The sequence below is a fragment of the Filicampus tigris genome, chromosome 7 (assembly GCF_054856515.1).
Source record: "Filicampus tigris isolate MCC_2025a chromosome 7, RoL_Ftig_1.0, whole genome shotgun sequence".
In the NCBI taxonomy this organism is placed as follows: Eukaryota; Metazoa; Chordata; class Actinopteri; order Syngnathiformes; family Syngnathidae; genus Filicampus; species Filicampus tigris.
The window spans coordinates 24,057,342-24,079,828 of record NC_141223.1 but is presented as its reverse complement, the minus strand read 5'-3'; the positions used below and the strand labels follow the sequence as shown (position 1 = coordinate 24,079,828).

At 47.6% G+C, this 22,487-nt stretch overlaps 6 non-coding genes across 6 annotated transcripts; all 6 read right to left on the bottom strand.

Moving 5' to 3' along the window:
* Positions 1–4,331: 4,331 nt before the first annotated feature.
* Positions 4,332–4,522, bottom strand: LOC147145270 (U2 spliceosomal RNA). The gene has a single exon (XR_015087608.1). It is a non-coding gene; the product is annotated as a U2 spliceosomal RNA (small nuclear RNA).
* Positions 4,523–6,131: 1,609 nt separating this feature from the next.
* Positions 6,132–6,295, bottom strand: LOC147145269 (U1 spliceosomal RNA). The gene has a single exon (XR_015087706.1). It is a non-coding gene; the product is annotated as a U1 spliceosomal RNA (small nuclear RNA).
* Positions 6,296–11,953: 5,658 nt separating this feature from the next.
* Positions 11,954–12,144, bottom strand: LOC147145268 (U2 spliceosomal RNA). The gene has a single exon (XR_015087607.1). It is a non-coding gene; the product is annotated as a U2 spliceosomal RNA (small nuclear RNA).
* A 1,609-nt stretch (positions 12,145–13,753) lies between these two features.
* LOC147145267 (U1 spliceosomal RNA) lies at positions 13,754–13,917 on the bottom strand. The gene has a single exon (XR_015087705.1). It is a non-coding gene; the product is annotated as a U1 spliceosomal RNA (small nuclear RNA).
* A 5,627-nt stretch (positions 13,918–19,544) lies between these two features.
* On the bottom strand, positions 19,545–19,735 carry LOC147145266 (U2 spliceosomal RNA). The gene has a single exon (XR_015087599.1). It is a non-coding gene; the product is annotated as a U2 spliceosomal RNA (small nuclear RNA).
* Positions 19,736–21,344: 1,609 nt separating this feature from the next.
* Positions 21,345–21,508, bottom strand: LOC147145265 (U1 spliceosomal RNA). Its single transcript, XR_015087689.1, has one exon. It is a non-coding gene; the product is annotated as a U1 spliceosomal RNA (small nuclear RNA).
* Positions 21,509–22,487: the final 979 nt, after the last annotated feature.

Sequence of the window (22,487 nt, the reverse complement as noted above, 5' to 3'; positions counted from 1 at the left end):
ACCCTTACGGCCGCGACCCCTCGGCCATATTCATAAACATTGTCGGCCCCGTTCCGCCCTGCGACCAAAAAACAAAGCATCCACAATTGACATCTCCGCGGGAGAAATGCTCTAACGGCAGAGGCTTTTTAAAGATCATTAGCTGACTAATTTACAATTTGAACCCGCTGTGGACACGCTTCAATCTCGCCAGTAGTACTTAGCCAACGTGCGTGTGCTTACTTGCATTGCGAGCCCCGGGCTCGATTTATCGTATAATTATTTGGGTCAAACAGCAGCCAGAAGTCGTAGTCAAGTTACTTATTTATCTTCCACACGTCCCCTCCTTCAAAATAAAAGCATTCCAGCAAACCACTATACACAGCTGCTTGGCTATGGCGTATTTCACAATGCGTTAGTCATGTTAATCAATGTGGCATTTGTTTGTGTAAGAAGAGACGTGCAACAACAACGTGCGTTCAAGCGTGTTTGTGTTTCCTTATTTTCACATCACGTAACCCGCGCCTCCCACCTACAACTGGGGCATACTATTACAAGAGGAGGCGGGGGGTGCTGAGGGGCAATACCACAATCCCTATAACATCAGTTGTCGCTCGCGTCGACGCGGGAGTAGAAAGAAGCCTAAAAAGAAGCCTTTCACCGAGTAGGCTGAGATTAAATTCCGCCGCCCCGCGAGCACGTCGCACCCATGAGGGCCGATTAGTGGGCCTGACTAAAAGCCACTTGCTTATGTGTTTTTGTTCTTTAATATTACTCTACCTCATACCTTTTTCGTATAATTGATAGTCGTAACTTGCGTAGCAATGGACACCCAAACTGCGGTATTCTTGCTGCTGCTGATGGCTATTTTTTGCGCGATCGTGTCCGGCGACTTGGCTCGGAGCCGAGCCCCCATTGTTTACAGCCGGAATCAGCTGTTAGCACTCCGTGCTAACCATGCGCCGGCTCCCGGGGCGAGACCCGATATCCCCCGTGAGCTGAGGAGGAAGAGACGGGGATCTCGTGCGGGGGTTAAACGCAGGGAAAGGAGGAGACGATACCATCCCGTCCTCCCGTCTGTTATCATGGGGAATGTTAGATCGCTCCCCAACAAGATGGACGAGCTAGCGGCGCTTACCCGGCACGAGAGGGACTTCCGGGAGGCTAGCCTGATGCTATTCACGGAGTCGTGGCTAACAACGCTAACACCGAACGCGGTCGTAGAATTGGACGGCTTCCAAACCATACGCGCGGACAGGACGCTGGAGAGTGGAAAAAGGAAAGGAGGAGGGCTGGCTGTGTTTGTGAACGATAGATGGTGTAATCCTGGGCACATCACGATTAAGGAGCAGCTTTGCAGCAGGGATATTGAGCTGCTAGCTGTTGGCATGAGGCCATTCTACATCCCGCGAGAGTTTAGTCACGTGATCGCGGTGACTGTCTACGTCCCACCAGCTGCCAGCAGCGACACAGCCTGTGATGTCTTGACTGCAGCAGTGAGCAGGCTACAAACACAGCACCCAAATGCCCTGGTACTCATCTCTGGTGACTTCAATCATGCCTCCCCTTCCCCCTCTCTGCCTTCATTCACACAGTATGTCACCTGCCACACCAGAGACAATAAAACACTGGACCTTTTCTATGCCAACACCAAGGAGGCATACACATCACTGCCCCTCCCCCCGCTGGGCAAAGCTGATCACAACCTGGTGGCTCTCCAGTCTGTGTACAAACCTCTGGTCCGCAGGCAGCCAGCTGTGACCCGCACGGTTCAGAGATGGTCTGGAGAGGCAGAGGAGGCCTTAAAGGACTGCTTCAGCACAACTGTGTGGGAAGTATTCAGCGATGCTCACGGGGAAGACATTAGTAGTCTAACGGACACTGTTACAGACTATATAAATTACTGGGGGGGACCTGCAGTGGGCAAATGAGCTAAATCTCTTTTTCAATAGGTTCGATCAGATGCCTGCCTCCACTCCGTCTCTCCTGCTGCAGTCTCCACCTACTCCTCCTGCTGGGCGTGTCACCCCCTCCCCTCTTTTCTCCACAGTCTCCAGCTCCCAGCTACACCAGATAGCCACCACTCCTTCCTGTCCAGCCTTGGCCTTCACAACATCTCAGGTGAGGAACCAGCTGAAGAAGATGAAGGCGAGGAAGGCAGCGGGTCCAGATGGCATCAGCCCCCAGCTCCTCAAATCCTGCGCAGACCAGCTGTGTGGAATTGTCCAGCACATGTTCAACCTGAGCCTGAAGCTGGGCAGGGTCCCCCAGCTATGGAAAACATCCTGCCTGGTCCCGGTGCCAAAGACCCCCCACCCGAAGGAGCTCAACAGCTTCAGACCGGTGGCGCTGACGTCTCACCTGATGAAGACCCTGGAGAGACTGGTCCTTGTCCACCTGCGCCCCCTGGTGAGCTCCTCAATGGACCCACTCCAGTTCGCATACCAGCCTGGCATCAGTGTGGATGATGCCATCATCTACCTCCTCCACACTTCACTCTCCCACCTGGAGAAGGCGGGGAGCACTGTGAGGATCATGTTCTTTGATTTCTCCAGTGCTTTCAACACCATCCAGCCCACCCTACTGGGAGACAAGCTGGAGCGGGCGGGGGTGGCGCACCACCTCACCACATGGATCCAGGACTACCTCACAAACCGGCCACAGTATGTGAGGACACAGGACTGTGTGTCTGACGTGCTCCTCTGCAGCACGGGGGCCCCACAGGGAACTGTCTTGGCTCCCTTCCTGTTCACCCTCTACACCTCGGACTTCAACTACAACACCCCTACCTGTCACCTGCAGAAGTTCTCTGACGACTCTGCGATTGTCGGCCTCATCACAGGCGGAGATGATCGGGAGTACAGAGAACTTACTCAGGGTTTTGTGGACTGGTGCCAGCAGAACCGCCTCCTGATCAATGCGGGGAAATCCAAAGAAATGGTGGTGGATTTCGGTAGGCGCCAGCACTCTTCACCTGCACCAGTGAACATCCGGGGAACAGATGTTGAGAGAGTCTCAACTTACAAGTACCTGGGTGTTCATCTGAACAATAAACTGGACTGGTGCGACAACACAGACGCCCTCTATAGGAAGAGTCAGAGCAGACTCTTCCTCCTCAGGAGACTGAGGTCTTTTGGGGTTCAGGGGACACTCCTCAGGAACTTTTATGACTCGGTGGTTGCATCGGTCATCTTCCAGGGAGTGGTCACCTGGGCAGGCGGCGTCTCGGCCCGGGACAAGAAGCGGCTGGACAAACTGGTCAAGAGGGCCGGCTCTGTCCTGGGCTGCTCCCTGGACTCTGTGGACTCGGTGGGGGACAGGAGGATGTTGGCCAAGCTGTCATCAATGCTGGGCAACCCGGACCACCCCCTCCAGGGCACCCTAACAGCACTCCACAGCACCTTCAGTGACAGACTGTTACACCCTCGCTGTGCAAAGGAGAGATTCCGCCGTTCCTTCTTGCCTGCTGCTGTCAGACTCTTTAACAAGAACATTGTGTAGTCTCTACAAACTGGCGGTCATTAGTGCAATTGTGCAGTCCTGCACCTGAGCTCGTATCGTGCAATACCCAATATTCCCCACTACTGTAATACCGTGCAATACTCAACATTCCCCACTACTGTTAGTCTAGTTTTATTTTTATCCAATGCTGTTCCTTACATTTCACTACAGCACTGCAGCACTGTCACTTAGAGTATTTTTTCCTCTGTACTATGTACAGGCCGAAATGAGTGTTCCTCATATTTTTTATGTAGATGTAGGTTGGTGTGTATACACATGTGTATATACACATGTTACTGCGTATATCTACATAGGTTTGATTCTAAATGTTTGCCGTCAATGTTATACATTAATGGCCACATTATGCCGCCGCCCCTGTGTGACCTATATCTTTGCTACTGTAACAATGAAAATTTCCCCACTGTGGGATCAATAAAGGCATTCTTATTCTTATTCTTATTCTTTACACTGCTGACATCGAGTGGTGTAACAGCATTTTAATAAAATTTGAAGTATGACAAATATCCTTGTTTACTTTAGCTCTTTTTGGAGTAGCGTGGGCAGAGCAAGACAATGTTTTCTTATGGTGGGAAACAAAGGTCTTTCTTGATAAAACTATGACTTTGTATTCTTTTAATTGTTTTTCTATCTTGAAAGGGAAAAAGATTAAAATAAAATACTAAACTATATCCTTCTGAAATGATATCGCAAACTTTCAACATCAGAAGTCTTGCCTTCACTTCTTAGGATACTGCGACATGGGGCATTTGTAATCATGAGTATTGGCTGCAAAGACCGAAACACCACCGTGAAACGTCAGACCAAGTTTAATGCTTGTTGTTAACCAGCAGAGGGGGTGCACCATTCCTGGAGATACTGCAATACCAGGTCGATGCATGGAGTGGACGGAGCAAGCCCCTTTTCCATCTCCCAGTTCCAAAAATCAATTTAATATATAGTCCCCAGATAGGAGACGTATCAGATATTAAACTGATAAGAACAGATACTACACTTGATCTTAGCCAAAAGGCCGAGAAGCGATAACTACATATCGGCACAGGGGTCCACTTCATTCCTGACCGGATGAGCTACAGTGACGGTGACAAACGTCAAATAGCCATAACAAACACATTTACAGCCCAAACAACAACTACACGCATTTTAGGTAATGACTAGTGCAACTGTGTTGTTTTTGCCCGCCTGCAAATGAAACGAAAGCTGAGCAATTGCTGGGTACTTTGGGTTATGTGGCCCAAAGTGTCCAATAGCAAAGCAGCAATACACGTGTCGTGGACATGTCTGGTGGACACTAATTTTGCTTGCGCTGAACCCAATGATAAGTTTAGGGCTGCACGATAAATCGAAATTTAATCGACGTCGAGGTTTGACCTGGCGCAATAATCCAATCGCAAGAAAGTGTCATTTTATATTCAAAAATGTATTTTTTTCCTCCCCTTTGGTGTTTGAGTGATAGACGTATTAGCCAACCAGAATTGTCGATGCTCGGGTTTGAATGGTACTGGCCAATCTATGGGGTCATTATTGAAGCAAAACCATTTACAAATGCGCATTTCAATCCACAAATGTGTCAAAAAAATCATATCCGTAAACACAGTCACAAATGCCTATTGAGCATCCACAAATGCGTATTGAGAGTTTACCAGAGCTGGGCATTAGACCATTTTTTGTCTGTCCGGCCGCGACCCTCCACCCTTGACTTGGGTACCCTTACGGCCGCGACCCCTCGGCCATATTCATAAACATTGTCGGCCCCGTTCCGCCCTCCGACCAAAAAACAAAGCATCCACAATTGACATCTCCGCGGGAGAAATGCTCTAACGGCAGAGGCTTTTTAAAGATCATTAGCTGACTAATTTACAATTTGAACCCGCTGTGGACACGCTTCAATCTCGCCAGTAGTACTTAGCCAACGTGCGTGTGCTTACTTGCATTGCGAGCCCCGGGCTCGATTTATCGTATAATTATTTGGGTCAAACAGCAGCCAGAAGTCGTAGTCAAGTTACTTATTTATCTTCCACACGTCCCCTCCTTCAAAATAAAAGCATTCCAGCAAACCACTATACACAGCTGCTTGGCTATGGCGTATTTCACAATGCGTTAGTCATGTTAATCAATGTGGCATTTGTTTGTGTAAGAAGAGACGTGCAACAACAACGTGCGTTCAAGCGTGTTTGTGTTTCCTTATTTTCACATCACGTAACCCGCGCCTCCCACCTACAACTGGGGCATACTATTACAAGAGGAGGCGGGGGGTGCTGAGGGGCAATACCACAATCCCTATAACATCAGTTGTCGCTCGCGTCGACGCGGGAGTAGAAAGAAGCCTAAAAAGAAGCCTTTCACCGAGTAGGCTGAGATTAAATTCCGCCGCCCCGCGAGCACGTCGCACCCATGAGGGCCGATTAGTGGGCCTGACTAAAAGCCACTTGCTTAGTCCAGCTATTTTTTAAAAATTTGTCAGCCGACACCAACCACCCCCCGGCCCAAAAAATGGGCATCCGGCGGGGCCTGAGGGTCCGTTTGACGAAATGGTTATGCCACAATTACTATCTGACAGATGTATCCTACGATGCGCATCATGAAGAATAAGAAGAAGAAATTGACAGGTGTATTGATTTTGACAAAGTTATCAGGGGATAGCGCGAACGCAGTCCCCCACTACCAGAAATTGTGCAGTAGAGAGTCCCACATTTGGGGAATTCGCAGAGGTCAGCACAGCCAGAGAGCAATGGCTGAGCCTCACCCTGGGTGAACCACCTTCTTGATCATGGTATCTCCCCTGCCAGGTAAGTATGAGTTGTCCTACTCACCAAGGACAACCTCTTTCACACACACAGCTTCTTCAGTCACGGCTCATCTGCGAGACACGTGTCGACACATACGCACACATTCACACTGGATGATGCCTCACTCTTCCACCGGTTTAACCCTCCTGCGGTATTTGACCATTTCTTGGATATTTCAGATCAAAGAATTTTACATCAAAGCCAAAGCATAAAAAAAATAACACGAGGGAGCTGAACTTTCACCCAGATGGTCAGAACATGCCGAAGTTCAAAATGGCACCATGCTGTCATTTTTAAAATGAGTCCTGCATGAGTTAGCTGGTTTCATTGTTTTAACTACGCAGGACGTATTTTGCCATTTTTTGTCCCATTGACTCCCATTATACAGCATGATTTTGGACTTACTGTAAACCTGGTGTGTTTTCGTGCATTTTCAATGAATACCCGATGAGTACATTGTGTGACGGGTCTACTAAACCGTGAAAATCGAAAATTGGAGTTTAGAGTGTTAACAGCCTTAATCCACCATGTGGCGCTAAAGGACAACTAATGATTTTGCTTCGAGATGACGTATGTGCTTGTGGCATGAGTTTGCGTGAGTCGATTTGTTGTGTGTGTGCGTGCGTGCACATACAGGAATATACACTCACGTACACGTGCCTCAGCCGTGCGCGCGTGTGCAAGTGAAAACGCGCGCTCATATTGGAAAATGAAAATGCTGTATGCAAATCTCATTGCTTTCGCTGATGTATGCGCTGTGGGAGTGGCGCTCCATGCATAAAAAGCTGTATTGTGATTGACAAGAAACGTATGTGCATGCGTGCGTGCGCGAGCGCGTGAGCGTGTGTGTGCGTGTGTGCGTGTGTGTTTGTGAGATGAATGGGACAGTTATGACAAAGAGTATTTTAGTGAAATAAGAGTACTTACCAAATGTTCATGTGTGGATATGAATGTATGCGCGTGCATGTGCGTGCGTGCACGTGCACATGCACGGACGTTCACGCGCACTCAAGACTTTCAGGCTGTGTACGTGTGTCTGCTTACATCAGCCCACAGACTTATACTGTGCAGTGAGAGTTTATGAGTCCCATTCTAAATCATGATTTTTGATGCATTGTAAACCTGATGTGTTTTCGTGCATTTTTCAATGATTACCGAATGAAACTATTGTGTGACGAGTGCACTACGCAGCCAAAGTATAAAATTAGTGTTGAGAGTGTGAACAGCCCTAATCCTCCAGGTGGCGCCAAGATAAGAACCTTCTAATTATGCTGGGGTCATCCCAGTAGCGTTTCTGCTTCCGGGGTGACATTGGCTGCCATTTGCTAAATTTTGCTTTGCCTTTTGCTGTGCCTTTTCAGACGTGTGTAAGTACACGCACATACGTTCACACGCGCCAGCCGTGCACGTGTGCAAAGGAATACGTGCGGTTGTGCTGGAGCTTAGAGGAATTTCACTTTAGGGGTTTGGCGGATGTCTTAACTACTTCATTATTTGTACCAAATTCAAATGATGTGTAGAGAGAGCGAGAGGGAACCAAATGAACATTAGAATTTATTAACAATTGACTATTAATGACAAACAATTGGTTATTAATGAGTTGAGCCCCCGAATTAGTTAAATAATAAAATGTTCTGGCCAACGTTGCCGCGGTTACTGGAGGTTCTCCGCCGGCGAGTGAGCGAGTGCAACTGCTGCCGAACGTCGGGGAGGAGCTCCGCTGTCGGGGGCGGCCGACCGTTGTGACGACGGTGGACTCCGAAGACGCTGCCCAATCCAGCCGAGGCTCACAGCCTGCGCCTGCAGACGTGAAGACGTGCAGTGAGAACTTTAACAAAACGCACTTGTTGACTGAATGGTTCAGGGAATTTTGAAGGAAAAGAAAGCCAAAAATATTTTTTTAATTATATCAACTACAACCACGGCAAAGAGACTGTTGACCACCTGGACTAGTTGTCAGAGTTTGTTGTGATCAGATAGGATGGATAGATAGATAGATAGATAGATAGATAGATAGATAGATAGATAGATAGATAGATAGATAGATAGATAGATAGATAGATAGATAGATAGATAGATAGATAGATAGATCGATAGATCGATAGAGAGAGAGAGATAAAGAGATAGATAGATAGATGGATAGATAGATAGATAGATAGATAGATAGATAGATAGATAGATAGATAGATAGATCGATAGATAGATAGATAGATAGATAGATCGATAGATCGATAGAGAGAGAGAGATAAAGAGATAGATAGATAGATGGATAGAAACTATATATGTATGGAAGATAGAGAGAGAGAGATAGATAAAGAGAGAGATAGATAGATAGATGGATAGAAACTATATATGTATGGATTTGTCTTGTGCCACTGAACATTTTGAAAGTGAGAAAATATTCAGAAAAGATTGTGTCCATTTTTTGGTCAAAATACCGCAAGAGGCAGAAGGGTTGAATAGTATCGTTCAGTCAGTACATTACCTAAACCATTAGGAATGAGGTAAAATGAATCTGCAAAAACATTCCCATCATGCCTTGCTTCACTTCTACCAAGAATTCAAAGCGGGAATTGTCCCAGCCCCCATGCTTCACTTCCTGTTTCTTTGTGTGGTCAGGAACATAATTTTACCTGCCACACCAGAGACAATAAAACACTGGACCTTTTCTATGCCAACACCAAGGAGGCATACACATCACTGCCCCTCCCCCCGCTGGGCAAAGCTGATCACAACCTGGTGGCTCTCCAGTCTGTGTACAAACCTCTGGTCCGCAGGCAGCCAGCTGTGACCCGCACGGTTCAGAGATGGTCTGGAGAGGCCGAGGAGGCCTTAAAGGACTGCTTCAGCACAACTGTGTGGGAAGTTTTCAGCGATGCTCACGGGGAAGACATTAGTAGTCTAACGGACACTGTTACAGACTATATAAATTTCTGCATGGAGAACACCATACCCACCAGGACAGTAAGGTGTTTCTCCAACAACAAACCCTGGATCACACCAGACATAAAAGCTCTCCTGAAGGAGAAGAGGAGGGCTTTTGCGTCAGGCAACATAGAGGAGCGGAGGACTGTGCAGCGCCAGCTGAGGAGGAGGATCAGAGAGGGGAAAAGGTCCTACAGGAAGAGGATGGAGGAGCAGCTGCTGCAGAATAACGCCAGGGGAGTCTGGAGGGGCCTGAAGACCATGTCAGGCCACGGACAACCCAAGACCCGGACTGGGGGGGACCTGCAGTGGGCAAATGAGCTAAATCTCTTTTTCAATAGGTTCGATCAGATGCCTGCCTCCACTCCGTCTCTCCTGCTGCAGTCTCCACCTACTCCTCCTGCTGGGCGTGTCACCCCCTCCCCTCTTTTCTCCACAGTCTCCAGCTCCCAGCTACACCAGATAGCCACCACTCCTTCCTGTCCAGCCTTGGCCTTCACAACATCTCAGGTGAGGAACCAGCTGAAGAAGATGAAGGCGAGGAAGGCAGCGGGTCCAGATGGCATCAGCCCCCAGCTCCTCAAATCCTGCGCAGACCAGCTGTGTGGAATTGTCCAGCACATGTTCAACCTGAGCCTGAAGCTGGGCAGGGTCCCCCAGCTATGGAAAACATCCTGCCTGGTCCCGGTGCCAAAGACCCCCCACCCGAAGGAGCTCAACAGCTTCAGACCGGTGGCGCTGACGTCTCACCTGATGAAGACCCTGGAGAGACTGGTCCTTGTCCACCTGCGCCCCCTGGTGAGCTCCTCAATGGACCCACTCCAGTTCGCATACCAGCCTGGCATCAGTGTGGATGATGCCATCATCTACCTCCTCCACACTTCACTCTCCCACCTGGAGAAGGCGGGGAGCACTGTGAGGATCATGTTCTTTGATTTCTCCAGTGCTTTCAACACCATCCAGCCCACCCTACTGGGAGACAAGCTGGAGCGGGCGGGGGTGGCGCACCACCTCACCACATGGATCCAGGACTACCTCACAAACCGGCCACAGTATGTGAGGACACAGGACTGTGTGTCTGATGTGCTCCTCTGCAGCACGGGGGCCCCACAGGGAACTGTCTTGGCTCCCTTCCTGTTCACCCTCTACACCTCGGACTTCAACTACAACACCCCTACCTGTCACCTGCAGAAGTTCTCTGACGACTCTGCGATTGTCGGCCTCATCACAGGCGGAGATGATCGGGAGTACAGAGAACTTACTCAGGGTTTTGTGGACTGGTGCCAGCAGAACCGCCTCCTGATCAATGCGGGGAAATCCAAAGAAATGGTGGTGGATTTCGGTAGGCGCCAGCACTCTTCACCTGCACCAGTGAACATCCGGGGAACAGATGTTGAGAGAGTCTCAACTTACAAGTACCTGGGTGTTCATCTGAACAATAAACTGGACTGGTGCGACAACACAGACGCCCTCTATAGGAAGAGTCAGAGCAGACTCTTCCTCCTCAGGAGACTGAGGTCTTTTGGGGTTCAGGGGACACTCCTCAGGAACTTTTATGACTCGGTGGTTGCATCGGTCATCTTCCAGGGAGTGGTCACCTGGGCAGGCGGCGTCTCGGCCCGGGACAAGAAGCGGCTGGACAAACTGGTCAAGAGGGCCGGCTCTGTCCTGGGCTGCTCCCTGGACTCTGTGGACTCGGTGGGGGACAGGAGGATGTTGGCCAAGCTGTCATCAATGCTGGGCAACCCGGACCACCCCCTCCAGGGCACCCTAACAGCACTCCACAGCACCTTCAGTGACAGACTGTTACACCCTCGCTGTGCAAAGGAGAGATTCCGCCGTTCCTTCTTGCCTGCTGCTGTCAGACTCTTTAACAAGAACATTGTGTAGTCTCTACAAACTGGCGGTCATTAGTGCAATTGTGCAGTCCTGCACCTGAGCTCGTATCGTGCAATACCCAATATTCCCCACTACTGTAATACCGTGCAATACTCAACATTCCCCACTACTGTTAGTCTAGTTTTATTTTTATCCAATGCTGTTCCTTACATTTCACTACAGCACTGCAGCACTGTCACTTAGAGTATTTTTTCCTCTGTACTATGTACAGGCCGAAATGAGTGTTCCTCATATTTTTTATGTAGATGTAGGTTGGTGTGTATACACATGTGTATATACACATGTTACTGCGTATATCTACATAGGTTTGATTCTAAATGTTTGCCGTCAATGTTATACATTAATGGCCACATTATGCCGCCGCCCCTGTGTGACCTATATCTTTGCTACTGTAACAATGAAAATTTCCCCACTGTGGGATCAATAAAGGCATTCTTATTCTTATTCTTATTCTTTACACTGCTGACATCGAGTGGTGTAACAGCATTTTAATAAAATTTGAAGTATGACAAATATCCTTGTTTACTTTAGCTCTTTTTGGAGTAGCGTGGGCAGAGCAAGACAATGTTTTCTTATGGTGGGAAACAAAGGTCTTTCTTGATAAAACTATGACTTTGTATTCTTTTAATTGTTTTTCTATCTTGAAAGGGAAAAAGATTAAAATAAAATACTAAACTATATCCTTCTGAAATGATATCGCAAACTTTCAACATCAGAAGTCTTGCCTTCACTTCTTAGGATACTGCGACATGGGGCATTTGTAATCATGAGTATTGGCTGCAAAGACCGAAACACCACCGTGAAACGTCAGACCAAGTTTAATGCTTGTTGTTAACCAGCAGAGGGGGTGCACCATTCCTGGAGATACTGCAATACCAGGTCGATGCATGGAGTGGACGGAGCAAGCCCCTTTTCCATCTCCCAGTTCCAAAAATCAATTTAATATATAGTCCCCAGATAGGAGACGTATCAGATATTAAACTGATAAGAACAGATACTACACTTGATCTTAGCCAAAAGGCCGAGAAGCGATAACTACATATCGGCACAGGGGTCCACTTCATTCCTGACCGGATGAGCTACAGTGACGGTGACAAACGTCAAATAGCCATAACAAACACATTTACAGCCCAAACAACAACTACACGCATTTTAGGTAATGACTAGTGCAACTGTGTTGTTTTTGCCCGCCTGCAAATGAAACGAAAGCTGAGCAATTGCTGGGTACTTTGGGTTATGTGGCCCAAAGTGTCCAATAGCAAAGCAGCAATACACGTGTCGTGGACATGTCTGGTGGACACTAATTTTGCTTGCGCTGAACCCAATGATAAGTTTAGGGCTGCACGATAAATCGAAATTTAATCGACGTCGAGGTTTGACCTGGCGCAATAATCCAATCGCAAGAAAGTGTCATTTTATATTCAAAAATGTATTTTTTTCCTCCCCTTTGGTGTTTGAGTGATAGACGTATTAGCCAACCAGAATTGTCGATGCTCGGGTTTGAATGGTACTGGCCAATCTATGGGGTCATTATTGAAGCAAAACCATTTACAAATGCGCATTTCAATCCACAAATGTGTCAAAAAAATCATATCCGTAAACACAGTCACAAATGCCTATTGAGCATCCACAAATGCGTATTGAGAGTTTACCAGAGCTGGGCATTAGACCATTTTTTGTCTGTCCGGCCGCGACCCTCCACCCTTGACTTGGGTACCCTTACGGCCGCGACCCCTCGGCCATATTCATAAACATTGTCGGCCCCGTTCCGCCCTCCGACCAAAAAACAAAGCATCCACAATTGACATCTCCGCGGGAGAAATGCTCTAACGGCAGAGGCTTTTTAAAGATCATTAGCTGACTAATTTACAATTTGAACCCGCTGTGGACACGCTTCAATCTCGCCAGTAGTACTTAGCCAACGTGCGTGTGCTTACTTGCATTGCGAGCCCCGGGCTCGATTTATCGTATAATTATTTGGGTCAAACAGCAGCCAGAAGTCGTAGTCAAGTTACTTATTTATCTTCCACACGTCCCCTCCTTCAAAATAAAAGCATTCCAGCAAACCACTATACACAGCTGCTTGGCTATGGCGTATTTCACAATGCGTTAGTCATGTTAATCAATGTGGCATTTGTTTGTGTAAGAAGAGACGTGCAACAACAACGTGCGTTCAAGCGTGTTTGTGTTTCCTTATTTTCACATCACGTAACCCGCGCCTCCCACCTACAACTGGGGCATACTATTACAAGAGGAGGCGGGGGGTGCTGAGGGGCAATACCACAATCCCTATAACATCAGTTGTCGCTCGCGTCGACGCGGGAGTAGAAAGAAGCCTAAAAAGAAGCCTTTCACCGAGTAGGCTGAGATTAAATTCCGCCGCCCCGCGAGCACGTCGCACCCATGAGGGCCGATTAGTGGGCCTGACTAAAAGCCACTTGCTTAGTCCAGCTATTTTTTAAAAATTTGTCAGCCGACACCAACCACCCCCCGGCCCAAAAAATGGGCATCCGGCGGGGCCTGAGGGTCCGTTTGACGAAATGGTTATGCCACAATTACTATCTGACAGATGTATCCTACGATGCGCATCATGAAGAATAAGAAGAAGAAATTGACAGGTGTATTGATTTTGACAAAGTTATCAGGGGATAGCGCGAACGCAGTCCCCCACTACCAGAAATTGTGCAGTAGAGAGTCCCACATTTGGGGAATTCGCAGAGGTCAGCACAGCCAGAGAGCAATGGCTGAGCCTCACCCTGGGTGAACCACCTTCTTGATCATGGTATCTCCCCTGCCAGGTAAGTATGAGTTGTCCTACTCACCAAGGACAACCTCTTTCACACACACAGCTTCTTCAGTCACGGCTCATCTGCGAGACACGTGTCGACACATACGCACACATTCACACTGGATGATGCCTCACTCTTCCACCGGTTTAACCCTCCTGCGGTATTTGACCATTTCTTGGATATTTCAGATCAAAGAATTTTACATCAAAGCCAAAGCATAAAAAAAATAACACGAGGGAGCTGAACTTTCACCCAGATGGTCAGAACATGCCGAAGTTCAAAATGGCACCATGCTGTCATTTTTAAAATGAGTCCTGCATGAGTTAGCTGGTTTCATTGTTTTAACTACGCAGGACGTATTTTGCCATTTTTTGTCCCATTGACTCCCATTATACAGCATGATTTTGGACTTACTGTAAACCTGGTGTGTTTTCGTGCATTTTCAATGAATACCCGATGAGTACATTGTGTGACGGGTCTACTAAACCGTGAAAATCGAAAATTGGAGTTTAGAGTGTTAACAGCCTTAATCCACCATGTGGCGCTAAAGGACAACTAATGATTTTGCTTCGAGATGACGTATGTGCTTGTGGCATGAGTTTGCGTGAGTCGATTTGTTGTGTGTGTGCGTGCGTGCACATACAGGAATATACACTCACGTACACGTGCCTCAGCCGTGCGCGCGTGTGCAAGTGAAAACGCGCGCTCATATTGGAAAATGAAAATGCTGTATGCAAATCTCATTGCTTTCGCTGATGTATGCGCTGTGGGAGTGGCGCTCCATGCATAAAAAGCTGTATTGTGATTGACAAGAAACGTATGTGCATGCGTGCGTGCGCGAGCGCGTGAGCGTGTGTGTGCGTGTGTGCGTGTGTGTTTGTGAGATGAATGGGACAGTTATGACAAAGAGTATTTTAGTGAAATAAGAGTACTTACCAAATGTTCATGTGTGGATATGAATGTATGCGCGTGCATGTGCGTGCGTGCACGTGCACATGCACGGACGTTCACGCGCACTCAAGACTTTCAGGCTGTGTACGTGTGTCTGCTTACATCAGCCCACAGACTTATACTGTGCAGTGAGAGTTTATGAGTCCCATTCTAAATCATGATTTTTGATGCATTGTAAACCTGATGTGTTTTCGTGCATTTTTCAATGATTACCGAATGAAACTATTGTGTGACGAGTGCACTACGCAGCCAAAGTATAAAATTAGTGTTGAGAGTGTGAACAGCCCTAATCCTCCAGGTGGCGCAAAGATAAGAACCTTCTAATTATGCTGGGGTCATCCCAGTAGCGTTTCTGCTTCCGGGGTGACATTGGCTGCCATTTGCTAAATTTTGCTTTGCCTTTTGCTGTGCCTTTTCAGACGTGTGTAAGTACACGCACATACGTTCACACGCGCCAGCCGTGCACGTGTGCAAAGGAATACGTGCGGTTGTGCTGGAGCTTAGAGGAATTTCACTTCAGGGGTTTGGCGGATGTCTTAACTACTTCATTATTTGTACCAAATTCAAATGATGTGTAGAGAGAGCGAGAGGGAACCAAATGAACATTAGAATTTATTAACAATTGACTATTAATGACAAACAATTGGTTATTAATGAGTTGAGCCCCCGAATTAGTTAAATAATAAAATGTTCTGGCCAACGTTGCCGCGGTTACTGGAGGTTCTCCGCCGGCGAGTGAGCGAGTGCAACTGCTGCCGAACGTCGGGGAGGAGCTCCGCTGTCGGGGGCGGCCGACCGTTGTGACGACGGTGGACTCCGAAGACGCTGCCCAATCCAGCCGAGGCTCACAGCCTGCGCCTGCAGACGTGAAGACGTGCAGTGAGAACTTTAACAAAACGCACTTGTTGACTGAATGGTTCAGGGAATTTTGAAGGAAAAGAAAGCCAAAAATATTTTTTTAATTATATCAACTACAACCACGGCAAAGAGACTGTTGACCACCTGGACTAGTTGTCAGAGTTTGTTGTGATCAGATAGGATGGATAGATAGATAGGATGGATAGATAGATTAATAGAGAGATAGATAGATAGATAGATAGATAGATAGATAGATAGATAGATAGATAGATAGATAGATAGATAGATAGATAGATAGATAGATAGATAGATAGATCGATAGATCGATAGAGAGAGAGAGATAAAGAGATAGATAGATAGATGGATAGATGGATAGATAGATAGATAGATCGATAGATCGATAGAGAGAGAGAGATAAAGAGATAGATAGATAGATGGATAGAAACTATATATGTATGGAAGATAGAGAGAGAGAGATAGATAAAGAGAGAGATAGATAGATAGATGGATAGAAACTATATATGTATGGATTTGTCTGGTGCCACTGAACATTTTGAAAGTGAGAAAATATTCAGAAAAGATTGTGTCCATTTTTTGGTCAAAATACCGCAAGAGGCAGAAGGGTTGAATAGTATCGTTCAGTCAGTACATTACCTAAACCATTAGGAATGAGGTAAAATGAATCTGCAAAAACATTCCCATCATGCCTTGCTTCACTTCTACCAAGAATTCAAAGCGGGAATTGTCCCAGCCCCCATGCTTCACTTCCTGTTTCTTTGTGTGGTCAGGAACATAATTTTACCTGCCACACCAGAGACAATAAAACACTGGACCTTTTCTATGCCAACACCAAGGAGGCATACACATCACTGCCCCTCCCCCCGCTGGGCAAAGCTGATCACAACCTGGTGGCTCTCCAGTCTGTGTACAAACCTCTGGTCCGCAGGCAGCCAGCTGTGACCCGCACGGTTCAGAGATGGTCTGGAGAGGCCGAGGAGGCCTTAAAGGACTGCTTCAGCACAACTGTGTGGGAAGTTTTCAGCGATGCTCACGGGGAAGACATTAGTAGTCTAACGGACACTGTTACAGACTATATAAATTTCTGCATGGAGAACACCATACCCACCAGGACAGTAAGGTGTTTCTCCAACAACAAACCCTGGATCACACCAGACATAAAAGCTCTCCTGAAGGAGAAGAGGAGGGCTTTTGCGTCAGGCAACATAGAGGAGCGGAGGACTGTGCAGCGCCAGCTGAGGAGGAGGATCAGAGAGGGGAAAAGGTCCTACAGGAAGAGGATGGAGGAGCAGCTGCTGCAGAATAACGCCAGGGGAGTCTGGAGGGGCCTGAAGACCATGTCAGTCCACGGACAACCCAAGACCCGGACTGGGGGGGACCTGCAGTGGGCAAATGAGCTAAATCTCTTTTTCAATAGGTTCGATCAGATGCCTGCCTCCACTCCGTCTCTCCTGCTGCAGTCTCCACCTACTCCTCCTGCTGGGCGTGTCACCCCCTCCCCTCTTTTCTCCACAGTCTCCAGCTCCCAGCTACACCAGATAGCCACCACTCCTTCCTGTCCAGCCTTGGCCTTCACAACATCTCAGGTGAGGAACCAGCTGAAGAAGATGAAGGCGAGGAAGGCAGCGGGTCCAGATGGCATCAGCCCCCAGCTCCTCAAATCCTGCGCAGACCAGCTGTGTGGAATTGTCCAGCACATGTTCAACCTGAGCCTGAAGCTGGGCAGGGTCCCCCAGCTATGGAAAACATCCTGCCTGGTCCCGGTGCCAAAGACCCCCCACCCGAAGGAGCTCAACAGCTTCAGACCGGTGGCGCTGACGTCTCACCTGATGAAGACCCTGGAGAGACTGGTCCTTGTCCACCTGCGCCCCCTGGTGAGCTCCTCAATGGACCCACTCCAGTTCGCATACCAGCCTGGCATCAGTGTGGATGATGCCATCATCTACCTCCTCCACACTTCACTCTCCCACCTGGAGAAGGCGGGGAGCACTGTGAGGATCATGTTCTTTGATTTCTCCAGTGCTTTCAACACCATCCAGCCCACCCTACTGGGAGACAAGCTGGAGCGGGCGGGGGTGGCGCACCACCTCACCACATGGATCCAGGACTACCTCACAAACCGGCCACAGTATGTGAGGACACAGGACTGTGTGTCTGATGTGCTCCTCTGCAGCACGGGGGCCCCACAGGGAACTGTCTTGGCTCCCTTCCTGTTCACCCTCTACACCTCGGACTTCAACTACAACACCCCTACCTGTCACCTGCAGAAGTTCTCTGACGACTCTGCGATTGTCGGCCTCATCACAGGCGGAGATGATCGGGAGTACAGAGAACTTACTCAGGGTTTTGTGGACTGGTGCCAGCAGAACCGCCTCCTGATCAATGCGGGGAAATCCAAAGAAATGGTGGTGGATTTCGGTAGGCGCCAGCACTCTTCACCTGCACCAGTGAACATCCGGGGAACAGATGTTGAGAGAGTCTCAACTTACAAGTACCTGGGTGTTCATCTGAACAATAAACTGGACTGGTGCGACAACACAGACGCCCTCTATAGGAAGAGTCAGAGCAGACTCTTCCTCCTCAGGAGACTGAGGTCTTTTGGGGTTCAGGGGACACTCCTCAGGAACTTTTATGACTCGGTGGTTGCATCGGTCATCTTCCAGGGAGTGGTCACCTGGGCAGGCGGCGTCTCGGCCCGGGACAAGAAGCGGCTGGACAAACTGGTCAAGAGGGCCGGCTCTGTCCTGGGCTGCTCCCTGGACTCTGTGGACTCGGTGGGGGACAGGAGGATGTTGGCCAAGCTGTCATCAATGCTGGGCAACCCGGACCACCCCCTCCAGGGCACCCTAACAGCACTCCACAGCACCTTCAGTGACAGACTGTTACACCCTCGCTGTGCAAAGGAGAGATTCCGCCGTTCCTTCTTGCCTGCTGCTGTCAGACTCTTTAACAAGAACATTGTGTAGTCTCTACAAACTGGCGGTCATTAGTGCAATTGTGCAGTCCTGCACCTGAGCTCGTATCGTGCAATACCCAATATTCCCCACTACTGTAATACCGTGCAATACTCAACATTCCCCACTACTGTTAGTCTAGTTTTATTTTTATCCAATGCTGTTCCTTACATTTCACTACAGCACTGCAGCACTGTCACTTAGAGTATTTTTTCCTCTGTACTATGTACAGGCCGAAATGAGTGTTCCTCATATTTTTTATGTAGATGTAGGTTGGTGTGTATACACATGTGTATATACACATGTTACTGCGTATATCTACATAGGTTTGATTCTAAATGTTTGCCGTCAATGTTATACATTAATGGCCACATTATGCCGCCGCCCCTGTGTGACCTATATCTTTGCTACTGTAACAATGAAAATTTCCCCACTGTGGGATCAATAAAGGCATTCTTATTCTTATTCTTATTCTTTACACTGCTGACATCGAGTGGTGTAACAGCATTTTAATAAAATTTGAAGTATGACAAATATCCTTGTTTACTTTAGCTCTTTTTGGAGTAGCGTGGGCAGAGCAAGACAATGTTTTCTTATGGTGGGAAACAAAGGTCTTTCTTGATAAAACTATGACTTTGTATTCTTTTAATTGTTTTTCTATCTTGAAAGGGAAAAAGATTAAAATAAAATACTAAACTATATCCTTCTGAAATGATATCGCAAACTTTCAACATCAGAAGTCTTGCCTTCACTTCTTAGGATACTGCGACATGGGGCATTTGTAATCATGAGTATTGGCTGCAAAGACCGAAACACCACCGTGAAACGTCAGACCAAGTTTAATGCTTGTTGTTAACCAGCAGAGGGGGTGCACCATTCCTGGAGATACTGCAATACCAGGTCGATGCATGGAGTGGATGGAGCAAGCCCCTTTTCCATCTCCCAGTTCCAAAAATCAATTTAATATATAGTCCCCAGATAGGAGACGTATCAGATATTAAACTGATAAGAACAGATACTACACTTGATCTTAGCCAAAAGGCCGAGAAGCGATAACTACATATCGGCACAGGGGTCCACTTCATTCCTGACCGGATGAGCTACAGTGACGGTGACAAACGTCAAATAGCCATAACAAACACATTTACAGCCCAAACAACAACTACACGCATTTTAGGTAATGACTAGTGCAACTGTGTTGTTTTTGCCCGCCTGCAAATGAAACGAAAGCTGAGCAATTGCTGGGTACTTTGGGTTATGTGGCCCAAAGTGTCCAATAGCAAAGCAGCAATACACGTGTCGTGGACATGTCTGGTGGACACTAATTTTGCTTGCGCTGAACCCAATGATAAGTTTAGGGCTGCACGATAAATCGAAATTTAATCGACGTCGAGGTTTGACCTGGCGCAATAATCCAATCGCAAGAAAGTGTCATTTTATATTCAAAAATGTATTTTTTTCCTCCCCTTTGGTGTTTGAGTGATAGACGTATTAGCCAACCAGAATTGTCGATGCTCGGGTTTGAATGGTACTGGCCAATCTATGGGGTCATTATTGAAGCAAAACCATTTACAAATGCGCATTTCAATCCACAAATGTGTCAAAAAAATCATATCCGTAAACACAGTCACAAATGCCTATTGAGCATCCACAAATGCGTATTGAGAGTTTACCAGAGCTGGGCATTAGACCATTTTTTGTCTGTCCGGCCGCGACCCTCCACCCTTGACTTGGGTACCCTTACGGCCGCGACCCCTCGGCCATATTCATAAACATTGTCGGCCCCGTTCCGCCCTCCGACCAAAAAACAAAGCATCCACAATTGACATCTCCGCGGGAGAAATGCTCTAACGGCAGAGGCTTTTTAAAGATCATTAGCTGACTAATTTACAATTTGAACCCGCTGTGGACACGCTTCAATCTCGCCAGTAGTACTTAGCCAACGTGCGTGTGCTTACTTGCATTGCGAGCCCCGGGCTCGATTTAACGTATAATTATTTGGGTCAAACAGCAGCCAGAAGTCGTAGTCAAGTTACTTATTTATCTTCCACACGTCCCCTCCTTCAAAATAAAAGCATTCCAGCAAACCACTATACACAGCTGCTTGGCTATGGCGTATTTCACAATGCGTTAGTCATGTTAATCAATGTGGCATTTGTTTGTGTAAGAAGAGACGTGCAACAACAACGTGCGTTCAAGCGTGTTTGTGTTTCCTTATTTTCACATCACGTAACCCGCGCCTCCCACCTACAACTGGGGCATACTATTACAAGAGGAGGCGGGGGGTGCTGAGGGGCAATACCACAATCCCTATAACATCAGTTGTCGCTCGCGTCGACGCGGGAGTAGAAAGAAGCCTAAAAAGAAGCCTTTCACCGAGTAGGCTGAGATTAAATTCCGCCGCCCCGCGAGCACGTCGCACCCATGAGGGCCGATTAGTGGGCCTGACTAAAAGCCACTTGCTTAGTCCAGCTATTTTTTAAAAATTTGTCAGCCGACACCAACCACCCCCCGGCCCAAAAAATGGGCATCCGGCGGGGCCTGAGGGTCCGTTTGACGAAATGGTTATGCCACAATTACTATCTGACAGATGTATCCTACGATGCGCATCATGAAGAATAAGAAGAAGAAATTGACAGGTGTATTGATTTTGACAAAGTTATCAGGGGATAGCGCGAACGCAGTCCCCCACTACCAGAAATTGTGCAGTCGAGAGTCCCACATTTGGGGAATTCGCAGAGGTCAGCACAGCCAGAGTGCAATGGCTGAGCCTCACCCTGGGTGAACCACCTTCTTGATCATGGTATCTCCCCTGCCAGGTAAGTATGAGTTGTCCTACTCACCAAGGACAACCTCTTTCACACACACAGCTTCTTCAGTCACGGCTCATCTGCGAGACACGTGTCGACACATACGCACACATTCACACTGGATGATGCCTCACTCTTCCACCGGTTTAACCCTCCTGCGGTATTTGACCATTTCTTGGATATTTCAGATCAAAGAATTTTACATCAAAGCCAAAGCATAAAAAAAATAACACGAGGGAGCTGAACTTTCACCCAGATGGTCAGAACATGCCGAAGTTCAAAATGGCACCATGCTGTCATTTTTAAAATGAGTCCTGCATGAGTTAGCTGGTTTCATTGTTTTAACTACGCAGGACGTATTTTGCCATTTTTTGTCCCATTGACTCCCATTATACAGCATGATTTTGGACTTACTGTAAACCTGGTGTGTTTTCGTGCATTTTCAATGAATACCCGATGAGTACATTGTGTGACGGGTCTACTAAACCGTGAAAATCGAAAATTGGAGTTTAGAGTGTTAACAGCCTTAATCCACCATGTGGCGCTAAAGGACAACTAATGATTTTGCTTCGAGATGACGTATGTGCTTGTGGCATGAGTTTGCGTGAGTCGATTTGTTGTGTGTGTGCGTGCGTGCACATACAGGAATATACACTCACGTACACGTGCCTCAGCCGTGCGCGCGTGTGCAAGTGAAAACGCGCGCTCATATTGGAAAATGAAAATGCTGTATGCAAATCTCATTGCTTTCGCTGATGTATGCGCTGTGGGAGTGGCGCTCCATGCATAAAAAGCTGTATTGTGATTGACAAGAAACGTATGTGCATGCGTGCGTGCGCGAGCGCGTGAGCGTGTGTGTGCGTGTGTGCGTGTGTGTTTGTGAGATGAATGGGACAGTTATGACAAAGAGTATTTTAGTGAAATAAGAGTACTTACCAAATGTTCATGTGTGGATATGAATGTATGCGCGTGCATGTGCGTGCGTGCACGTGCACA